Below are 9,534 nucleotides of genomic sequence, written 5' to 3' on the forward strand. Positions count from 1 at the left end.
TTACAGTAATTTATAGAAAAAGCCTCAGAAGAGCGGAGATAATAGAATGCTGTAGAGCACTTCCCCAGCGTGTGCAAGGTCCTGGGTCCCATCCCCAGTACTGCAGAGAATACACAAACAAATAGTAATATCAGCTAAGCAAGGTACCTGCAGTAATTAGTGTTTAAAAAATGAAAGCCAAGGGAAAGAGGTGTGTGTGTGTGTGTGTGTGTGTGTGTGTGTGTGTGAGTGTGTTAGAAGTTAAGCTGAAGAATACTGGCATTTCATAGAAGAATTTTAAAATTATGTCTCTTCTAAAACATTTTAGACCTGGGAAATCCTTAACTGTACTCTTACTTATTTTCCTTAAATCCTCTATTCTCTGACATACAATGTATTTTTACTGAGACTTACATGTCTAAGACTTTCATAGCATATTACTTGACCATGTTAGTTTTGTAGATGTTAGTTAGATTTATCACAATCTATAAATGCACTGCTTTATTTAGTGTTTTCTTCATATACTAATTTTATAAGACCAGGCATCTTGAAGATCCTCTTCATATCACCAGTATCAAAGGCCTGAAACATAAGTGTTCATAAATATTTACAGAGACACTAAAGATATGATTGTGGTCATGGGAAACTCTAGATGGTCATTTTGCCTTTAGTTTTCTCAGAATCTGTTAAAAATGACCCATTCTTTTTAAAGGAGTTTTTAGTATCTCACTTATAGTAAATCCTCTATAAATATATCTTTTTTGTAAATAAAAAATCTTACATATTACAGAGGGATTAGAATTGTGAATATGCCCTAGAGGGTGAAAGAAATAATGTTAGCAAAAAGATAATTTAGGTTAGCACTCTACTGGGGCTGTAATGTGCTGTTTAAATGAATGCCACAGCTCTGAAGGCACTGTTCCCGTCTAATGATGAGGTAAACATGAGAGAGAAAGCCACTGCTCCAAGGTCATAACTACAAAGTGTCACAGTTGGGATTAGAGCTCCAGTCTTTCCTTAAATCCAGACAAATAAAATACTAGCTTTATCTCTAATATAGTCAATGCATCACATTGTCTAGTTAATACCAACAAAGAGCCGGTTAGTTTTTCTACTTAAATCATTTTAAGAACAGGAATCATAAACATACATATTTTGATTGAAGCCGAGGGGATATGAGAAATGGCAGAAATATTCACTAACAAAGATGATTCTTAGAAAAGATTTCAATGGATGTATTTTCATACTCCCTCACTCTCCAAAGTTCTTCTGGGTGGAAAAAACCCTTGGGGGCAGGTTTTGGTTTGGAAAAAAAGGGGGTTTGAAATGTTCTTTTAAGAGAACAGTGATTTGAAATTTATATTCAGAATAATTTTTAGATTTTTTTTCTCCCCTATATATGGAATAATTCTGCCTGTGAGAATGTTCTAAATTTATGTGACATCAGGGGGGCATCACTAATCATGATACAGCATGGTAAAGACCACAAACATCATTTTGTTAAACTGGTGATACTACAGGTAAATTGTGATTCTTACTTTTCTTCATATGACTTTTTTTGGGGGGGGGGTGGTTTCGAGACAGGGTTTTTCTGTATAGCTCTGGCTGTCCTGGAATTCACTTTGTAGACCAGGCTGGCCTCTAACTCAGAAATCCGCCTGCCTCTGCCTCCCGACTGCTGGGATTTAAAAAAAAAAGTGTATTCAGTAGTGGTCAAGGAAGATCATATAAAAAGAGAGAGAGAGATTCAGTAGTGTTCTCTCAATTCGCTTGGATTCCACCAACAAAGGATTTTTTTCTGATGAAAACCCAACCTCCCTTAAAAGGACATGAAGTACTGTTGAGATGGGGAATCTGGGTCTCCAGGACACAATGCTGTGAAGGCACCGGTATCCGGTTAGCAATTAGTTATTGCTAAGACGGACTACGGACTTCCAAATGGGAATCGTCTATGAGGTCTTAAGCAAATTTCATGCTGGTCCCAGTTTGTCTCTAAGACCTGGGTATCCACACTTTTTAAAAAGCCACAGGTGGGATTCCTGGGTAGCGAGAAGTTTCGCTACAACTGAACAGGAAGAAACCACATGGTGATGAGTGAGTGGTTTGAGGTCATACATGCGTGTTTACATTTTATTTCTTTCCACTAACAGCTCTGATTGTGGCAAATCACCCAAGCCTTCCTTTCTGAGGGAAAGACAAAAACAAAACAACAACCTGGAATGACACTTTGTTGTTAAACTCAAGAAAGCTTATGCTGTGCAGGGTGGGGGTGGAGGGTGAGGTGGAGGTGGATATATACATGTTCACACAGGTTAATAGTGCCCGCCATGATAACAGCTTCTCAGGCTCCTTCAGCTCGCAGTCAATGAATGATAGCTTGTGTTCAGTTTTTAGCATAGACAACCCTTGCTGGAATAATTTGATCAGCTATTTCCCTAAAGCACTGTTTCTCAAGCTCCACCCCCCTCCTCCCTGGGCCTTTGTTTACTAAATTTTCTTTTCCATTAAAATTTAATACCACAGGTAGGGTGTATCTATGGTGTGGTCCTCTGAAAGGCCACAAACCCTTTATTATATAAGAAAACACACACACCCCAGAGCAGGGACATCGACATCATCATCATCATTATCAACGTTGAGAATGCATGTCAGGAGAAAAAGTGACTTGGTCAAGGTCACGTGACTCGTTTACTGACAGAAAGAGGTCCGAATTAGGGATCCCAAAGTGGTAGCCTGATACCTGCTTGTGGCTGTCTTGTCTGCTTTATTTGTAATGAAGAACTAGTTGTCAATATTTCTAATCAAGAGATTTCAACTAAAACACCCAAGCAAGCCTCCAACTGCTCCCGAGAAATCCGAGTGTCGCAGCACTTGAGCAAGACAGAGGGGCGCCCGGTGGCCCTGGTCCCCCGCCCCGCCTCTAGGGATGCGCCTCCAAATAACGCCTCCCTGGATAACCCGCCGCGTAAGGACAACCGTCTGGGGACCGCTCGGCGGGCGCCTAACTGGCTGCGGACTCCGAACCTCTTGGCGCGCTTCGCTCTCCGGCTTCGGAGCCCTGGAGCCGACGGGTCGGTGTCTCACGTCTAGGGCCGGGAGGCGCGGGCGGAGAGGACCGGCCGGCCCCGGGCGCTGCTCGGGCGGGTTCCGCGGCGCTGGCCTGCCCGCAGGCCCGGCCTCCCGCCGCGCCTCTGAGCAGGGAGACTCCCCGCCAGGCGCGCTACACAACGTCTCCCTCGGGCGCGCGCACGGGCCACTCCACAGCCCGGCCGCCGAGGACGCCCTGTCGCCGCCGCGGCCTTGCGCGCGCCCGACCCAACAGCCAATAGCCGGAGCCGCTCGGTGCACGTGATACGCGCCAGCCAATGGAGACTCGAGGCGGCCCGTGACGCGGCGGACAGCTTCTAAGGTTTTCGAACATGTGGGAGCCGCTGGGAAGCCGAGCTGGGGCTTGAGTGGTCGCGGGCTGAGCCGACGGCGTGTGCGCGGAAAGCCCGGAGGACCCTCAGGGCCATGAGAGGGCGCGGCTGCCAGCCTGCAGCATGGGGGTGGGGGTGGGGGGCACCGACTCCCCACGAGCCCCGGTGCAGAGTCGCAGGAGGAGCGAGGACTGCTCTGGAGCTTCGCTCACGGAACCACGTGTTCCGTCTCAGCGCCCAAAGAAGAAGAAAAGCCCATATTATGCATCGAATGTCTTCATTTCCCCCCTAATATTCTTGAACTATTATATTTAATAGTCAATATTGTCTTGCACTATGACAGTTTAAATATGAATTTCTGGAGTTGGTCTAGTAGGGGAAAGTTGAATTATGTAGAGGGGGGAAAATGAAGACCAAGTGCTGTCATAAGTATGGGTCCTGTAGGTATCTGGTGAAACCACTGTACCTGTTAGCAACGATCCGTGTTGCTAACGAAAGTCCCAACTGCCACTTGTTCTGTAAGCATACTTTAACTCAAGTAGAAATTTCCCCTCGGTTGTTCTGAAACAGACCATCAGCAAATGTTCACTAAGGCAGTAATTTAAAGACACCAGTGCTGTAGCAGTTGGATGACCAAAGCTAAAAACCCATAAATACTATGTCTCTCCACAGTGGAGTAGGCTAGCCTAATAAATCTGAATTCTCCAACTCTCAGAGTGGTGTTTGGTTCTTCTTTGGTCAGTTTTCCATAACACCAGAGTCTCTTCCTTCTGTTCTCCTGCAATCCTTAGACTTTCTTTGTCAAAGCCTTGCCAGCATCTTAGCCTCTTGTGACTCCAGGTCTGGACAGGAACAGGGACCCTGTCATTAAGAGACCTGACTGGTCTCTGCCCTCTTGTAACAGAAACTCCAGGTTCCAGAATCCTGATCTAAACTCACAGGCATTTCTTCTCATTAAAGCTGTACCCAGGGATCCAGACATTCTGCCATGTCACCCTTAAAAAATCAGGTTTCCTTTCAATTTGTGTCATGGATCAAAATCGTAGACAGAGCACCATCCACCATGTCCTTATTTAATATTTTAATAAAGATCTTACTAGAAGCCTACCCATCAACTTAATCATATTATAGATCTTACATACTCAGTAACATGACCTCATGTAGTTGAGAAATGTCTTCACTAGGCACATTTCTGTTCTTAAGGAAATCCCATGCCAAAAAAGTGAGGGATGGATCCAGATAAGCATCTACCAGCCTCTGCTGAGTCCATGTTTTCAAACTCTACTAGAAGTCCTGTTATCTCATACAGTTCAGTAGAAATGTCTTTCTAGTGCAGGACACTGCTAGGCAAATTCTGTGGCGCTCTGTGCTAGATGCTTTACATATATTTTCTATTTTGTCCATGCCATTAATAGCTTTGTGATGATACAAGTGACATCGAAAGCTGTAAATGTATGCAATGGTGTCAGCGTTCGGAGGCTGATTATGGGATGGATCCCCAGGTATGGCAGTCTCTAGATGGTCCATCCTTTCGTCTCAGCTCCAAACTTTGTCTCTGTAACTCCTTCCATGGTGTTTTGTTCCCAATTCTATGAAGAGGCAAAGTGTCCACACTTTGGTCTTCGTTCTTCTTGAGTTTCATGTGTTTTGCAAATTGTATCTTGTATCTTGTGCATTCTAAGTTTCTTGGCTAATATCCACTTATCAATCAGTACATATCATGTGAGTTCTTTTGTGATTGGATCACTTCACTCAGGTCCATCCATTTGCCTAGAAATTTCATATAAACTAACCAGTACCCCCCAGAGCTCGTGTCTCTAGCTGCATATGTATCAGAAGATGGCTTAGTCGGCATTGTTGGAAAGAGAGGCCCATTGGTCTTGCAAACTTTAGATGCTTCAGTACAGGGGAACGCCAGGGCCAAGAAGTGGGAGTAGGTGGGTAGGGGAGTAGGTGGGTAGGGGAGTGGTGGGGAGGGTATGGGGGACTTTTGGGATAGCATTGGAAATGTAAATGAGGAAAATACCTAATAAAAAAATTAAAAAAAAAGAAAGTTGTAAATGGTGACAAACTAGCATGGCAGAAGGGCTTTAGGTATACTAAATGAGTGATCTGGTTTCAATTAGTTGTACAGTGCTGCAAACATAAATATAAGGAATATAAATCTGTGTTTTCAGTTAACAAAGTTCTCTGTCTAAAGTTAACCTGGATCAACAAACAGTATAGGGGAAAAAATACTACCTTATAGCCCAGTAAGCAGGCCTCATATAAATATACTAATACAAGAAAGATTTTTACATTAAATTATCAATTTGGGGTTTGGGAAACAAATATTTCCCAAATTGACTTGGCATTTCTTACTATTAGCCAAGAAAGAAGAGTGCCCATGTTTGGTTTTTTAAATAAGAAGCAGGACTGGTTTATGCTTTAATAAACAATACCTATTATATACTCATGCTACATTGTAACATCAAAATTTAGCCTTCCAAGTGACAAGTATAGATATACAATGAACATGTGGAGATTATTTATAAATTGGTTGTGTGGATGAGAAGGATCTGAGAAGAAGAGTGACTTATCAGAGAAGACTTGCGAGGAATTGACAACTGAGCTAAATCTCCATGAAGACTTGAAAGAATCTGGCCAAGAAGAGAATACTCATCCAAGTACTGAGATGAGTTATTACAAAAAGATAGCATATATGACTGATGGTTGTAAACAAGAACACAGAGTAGCAAACTGAAGAGGTAGGCAGTCTGCTGTCACAGCAGTTGTACACTATCCTCCTGAAGAGTTTGTATTCTTTGGTCATTAGCATCCATTCTCTACCCTGCTTTGGGGCAAGGGGAATTGCTTCTTGTGTACATTCTTATGTGGCATTATGATGCCCTTTGCCACTATGCAATGGATGGTGAGTGACCAGGGAGGTCAGTCATGTTATTTGTCAAGCATAAGGGAAAACGTGGGATAGATGAGAAGTGTGCAAATATGCTTCTGTGTAGCAGCTGTTTCTTACAAACTGAAGCATCCTAGAGGGAGACTCATTAAGACTCAGGGAGTAATCAAACTTCTAAGATCCAGGAAGTAAATAACTGAAAATTCTTAAGAAGTTCCTGAAACTTACAGGATCCACAAGGGCCATCCCACATCAAGATTAAGATCAGACGCTTGTGTCTTCCAGCCTCAAGATCTGGATCACAGGTATGCTTTCCACTTCTGGATTATAGTTCATTGCAGATATAGTCACATTGACTACTGAGAATAACCATCACAATCCATCCCATGTCAACTTGACACACAATCATACAATCTTATGTCCAAATGAAAACAATAACCAGGTCATAATAATGCCTAACATGATATAACCATCCCTCACCAACTGCAAACACAGTAAATTTAGAATAGGTGACAATGTGCTTTTTTAATTATACTTTTCACAAGATGGAAGCTTGGCTGACCTTAGCCTAAAGGTCACCACTCCCTTAATCCATTTATCTCCTTGAACACAGGATTTAGCTCCATTCCACTTCCTAGTGCCCCTTTAAATACTTGAACCATACATTTTGTATTTTTCCTTTCTAAGCTTGCTACAGTGGATCACAATGTTCTTCATGAGAGTAAACCATAGGACAAATCTATGCTAGGCTGTTTTGAGATTTCCTCCTCAATGCAATTAGTCTTAAGTCTTTTCGCTTTATCCTCAGGAACACTCTTTAGACAATGGCAAAAAGCAGCCACATTTGTCATCAAAATATCCCAATAATGACCTCTAGGCAACATGTTAAAACTCTTCTCCTCTGAAACCTCTTGAGCCAGGCCTGCCTGCACAGTTCAAATCACCCTCAGCAACAGTGCCTTCCATATTCCTACTAGGAATGGGCCACCATTAAGCCTCACTTAAAGCATTTCACCGCTTTCCAAATCCAAAGCCCCCAAATCTACATCCTCCAAACAAAGACATGGTCAGGCCTATCACAGCAATGTCCTAGTCCCTGCTACCAACTTCTGCCTATGTTTGGGTTTTATTGCTGTGAAGAGACACCATGACCAAGGAAACTCTTATACATAAAACATTTAATTGGGGCCGGCATACAGTTTCAAAGATTCAGTCCATTATCATCATGGTGGGAAGCATGGCAGTATGCAGGCAAACATGCTGCTGGAGGAGTCAAGAGTTCTACATCATTAAGATAGCAGAAGGAGACTTATGCAGGCAGTCAGGAGGGGACTGGATCAGATCATACTAGCTAGACTTGAGCATAGATATGAGACCTCAAAGCCCTGCCTCCACAGAGAAACATTTTCTCTAACAAGGCTACACCTCTACCAATAAGGCCACACCTTCTAATAGTGCTACTTCCCGTGGACCAAGCATACTCAAACCACCACAACCAACTTAGGGTTAAAAGGAATGTAAGGGTTAAAACAATGGTGTATGAAACACAAGGGATGAGAAATAGAAAGGCTAGCATCCAGGTATGAGCTAGCCAAGCTGATCAGATAAGAGGAAGGACAGGGCTGTGAACCAGGGTCAGGAAGCCAACCGGCTCCTCCAGAGACCCCTGAAAAACATACAGAAAGCACTGCTGCTCTTTCATATAATCTTGCCTCCAGTGCAGCTAACAGACTACACTGTAAGGAAAGAGAAGTTCTAGTAAGTTTCCACCTATTCCAAAAGGGATATCACCCCAACTATCCCATAGGCAAGGACTTGAGTATGCAGTCATCAAGAAAGACTGCAGCAACACCACGGGTAGCTATGATGATTTAGCCCCCTGCCATGGGCCTAACAATAAGCCAGTCACATAACCATGAGAACAAAGGCAGCACGATCTTAACAACCAGCAAGTTTACCACCTCTTCACCACCACCAACCCCCTGACTCCTGGAGACCAGAATGAAGAGAGACCTCGGGCAGCCTGTGGGTGCAATGAGAACAGACTCGGGAGACAGGCTTCAGTGAGACAGCTCATTTTAATGGGCAGGAACAAAGGCTATTTAAACCTTTAGGGGGTGAACAGGGGCTCTCTGGGTTAGTGTACATCACTGCCTGGAACCAGGATGCTGGGGATGCCTCATTTGCATAAAGGAATTTCAGGCACTGCTGGACATGACCTTATAAGGGAAAAAGGAAGTTTAACCTGGCTATGTGCTTTGTCCTCTGGTGGGACAAAGGAGGGAGCACAGTTCTACATTCACTGGATCAGCTGGATCATGCACTGGATCATGCATCAGCTCCTCTCTTGCTCCAGGCCTGCTCCCCACAGCTCCACGGCTTCCCTAGCCCCACACCTCACAAAGGCCGAGACTAGTAACACTGAGATCTGTGTGATTAGCATGGTCCATGCTAATGGCCAACAGGTTAGCCAATTGAGTCAGGCAAACAAGGTGACTTCAAAGCATGGCCACTCCCCATCTTGAGTGAGCAATTTTGTACCATCATCTCCCTGAAGGGGCCAGAGGGCCAGAGCTTGTGGGTCCTCTATTGGCTCAGTGTGCAATGTTCTCAGAGAACAAATCAGTCTTCATTTAGTTTCTACAACAAGCCCTATAAAAAGCCCTTATACAAATGGTAACATGTTTTTTCCTTCCCCTAGGGCTCTGTCTTAGAGGTTTTATTGCTGCGAAGAGATACCATGACCACAGCAGCTCTTATTAAGGGAATCATTTGATTGGCCCTCACAGTTTCAGAGGTTTAGTCCGTTATCATTATGGCGGGGAGAGTGGTGATACTCAGGCAGATGTGGAGTTGGAGAATTAGCTGAGAGTTCTATATCAGGATCCACAGGCAGCAGAAAAAGAGAGCCACTAGGCCTGGCTTGGGCTTTTGAAACTTCAAACCCCACTCTCACTGACAGACTTCCTCTAAAAGGCCACACCTATGAATCCCTCTCAAGTAATGTCACTCCCTGATGACCAAGCATTCAAATTTATGAGCCTGTGGGGACTATTCTTTTTTAAAGATTTATTTATAATGTATATGAGTGCTCTAATCTGTGTGTACATCTGCACTCCAGAAAAGGGCATGGGCTCCTATTACAGATGGTTGTGAGCCACCGTGTGGGTGCTGGGAATTCTGGAAGAACAGCCAGTGCTCTTAACAGCTGAGCTAACTCTCAAGCCCGGAGGAACTGTT

At 43.8% G+C, this 9,534-nt stretch overlaps 1 protein-coding gene across 2 annotated transcripts in view; it reads right to left on the minus strand.

The window, feature by feature from the left end:
- Ptpdc1 (protein tyrosine phosphatase domain containing 1) overlaps window positions 1–3,299 on the minus strand; it is a 47,804-nt gene extending 44,505 nt beyond the window's left edge. For both annotated transcript variants that reach the window (NM_207232.2, NM_001301781.1), the window contains exon 1: window positions 3,004–3,299. The gene's annotated coding sequence lies outside the window, so the exon portion shown is untranslated. The remainder of the gene's footprint in view (window positions 1–3,003) is intronic.
- Between the last annotated feature and the right edge of the window lie 6,235 nt (window positions 3,300–9,534).

This window comes from Mus musculus, chromosome 13 (genome assembly GCF_000001635.26).
Source record: "Mus musculus strain C57BL/6J chromosome 13, GRCm38.p6 C57BL/6J".
Taxonomy (NCBI): Eukaryota; Metazoa; Chordata; class Mammalia; order Rodentia; family Muridae; genus Mus; species Mus musculus.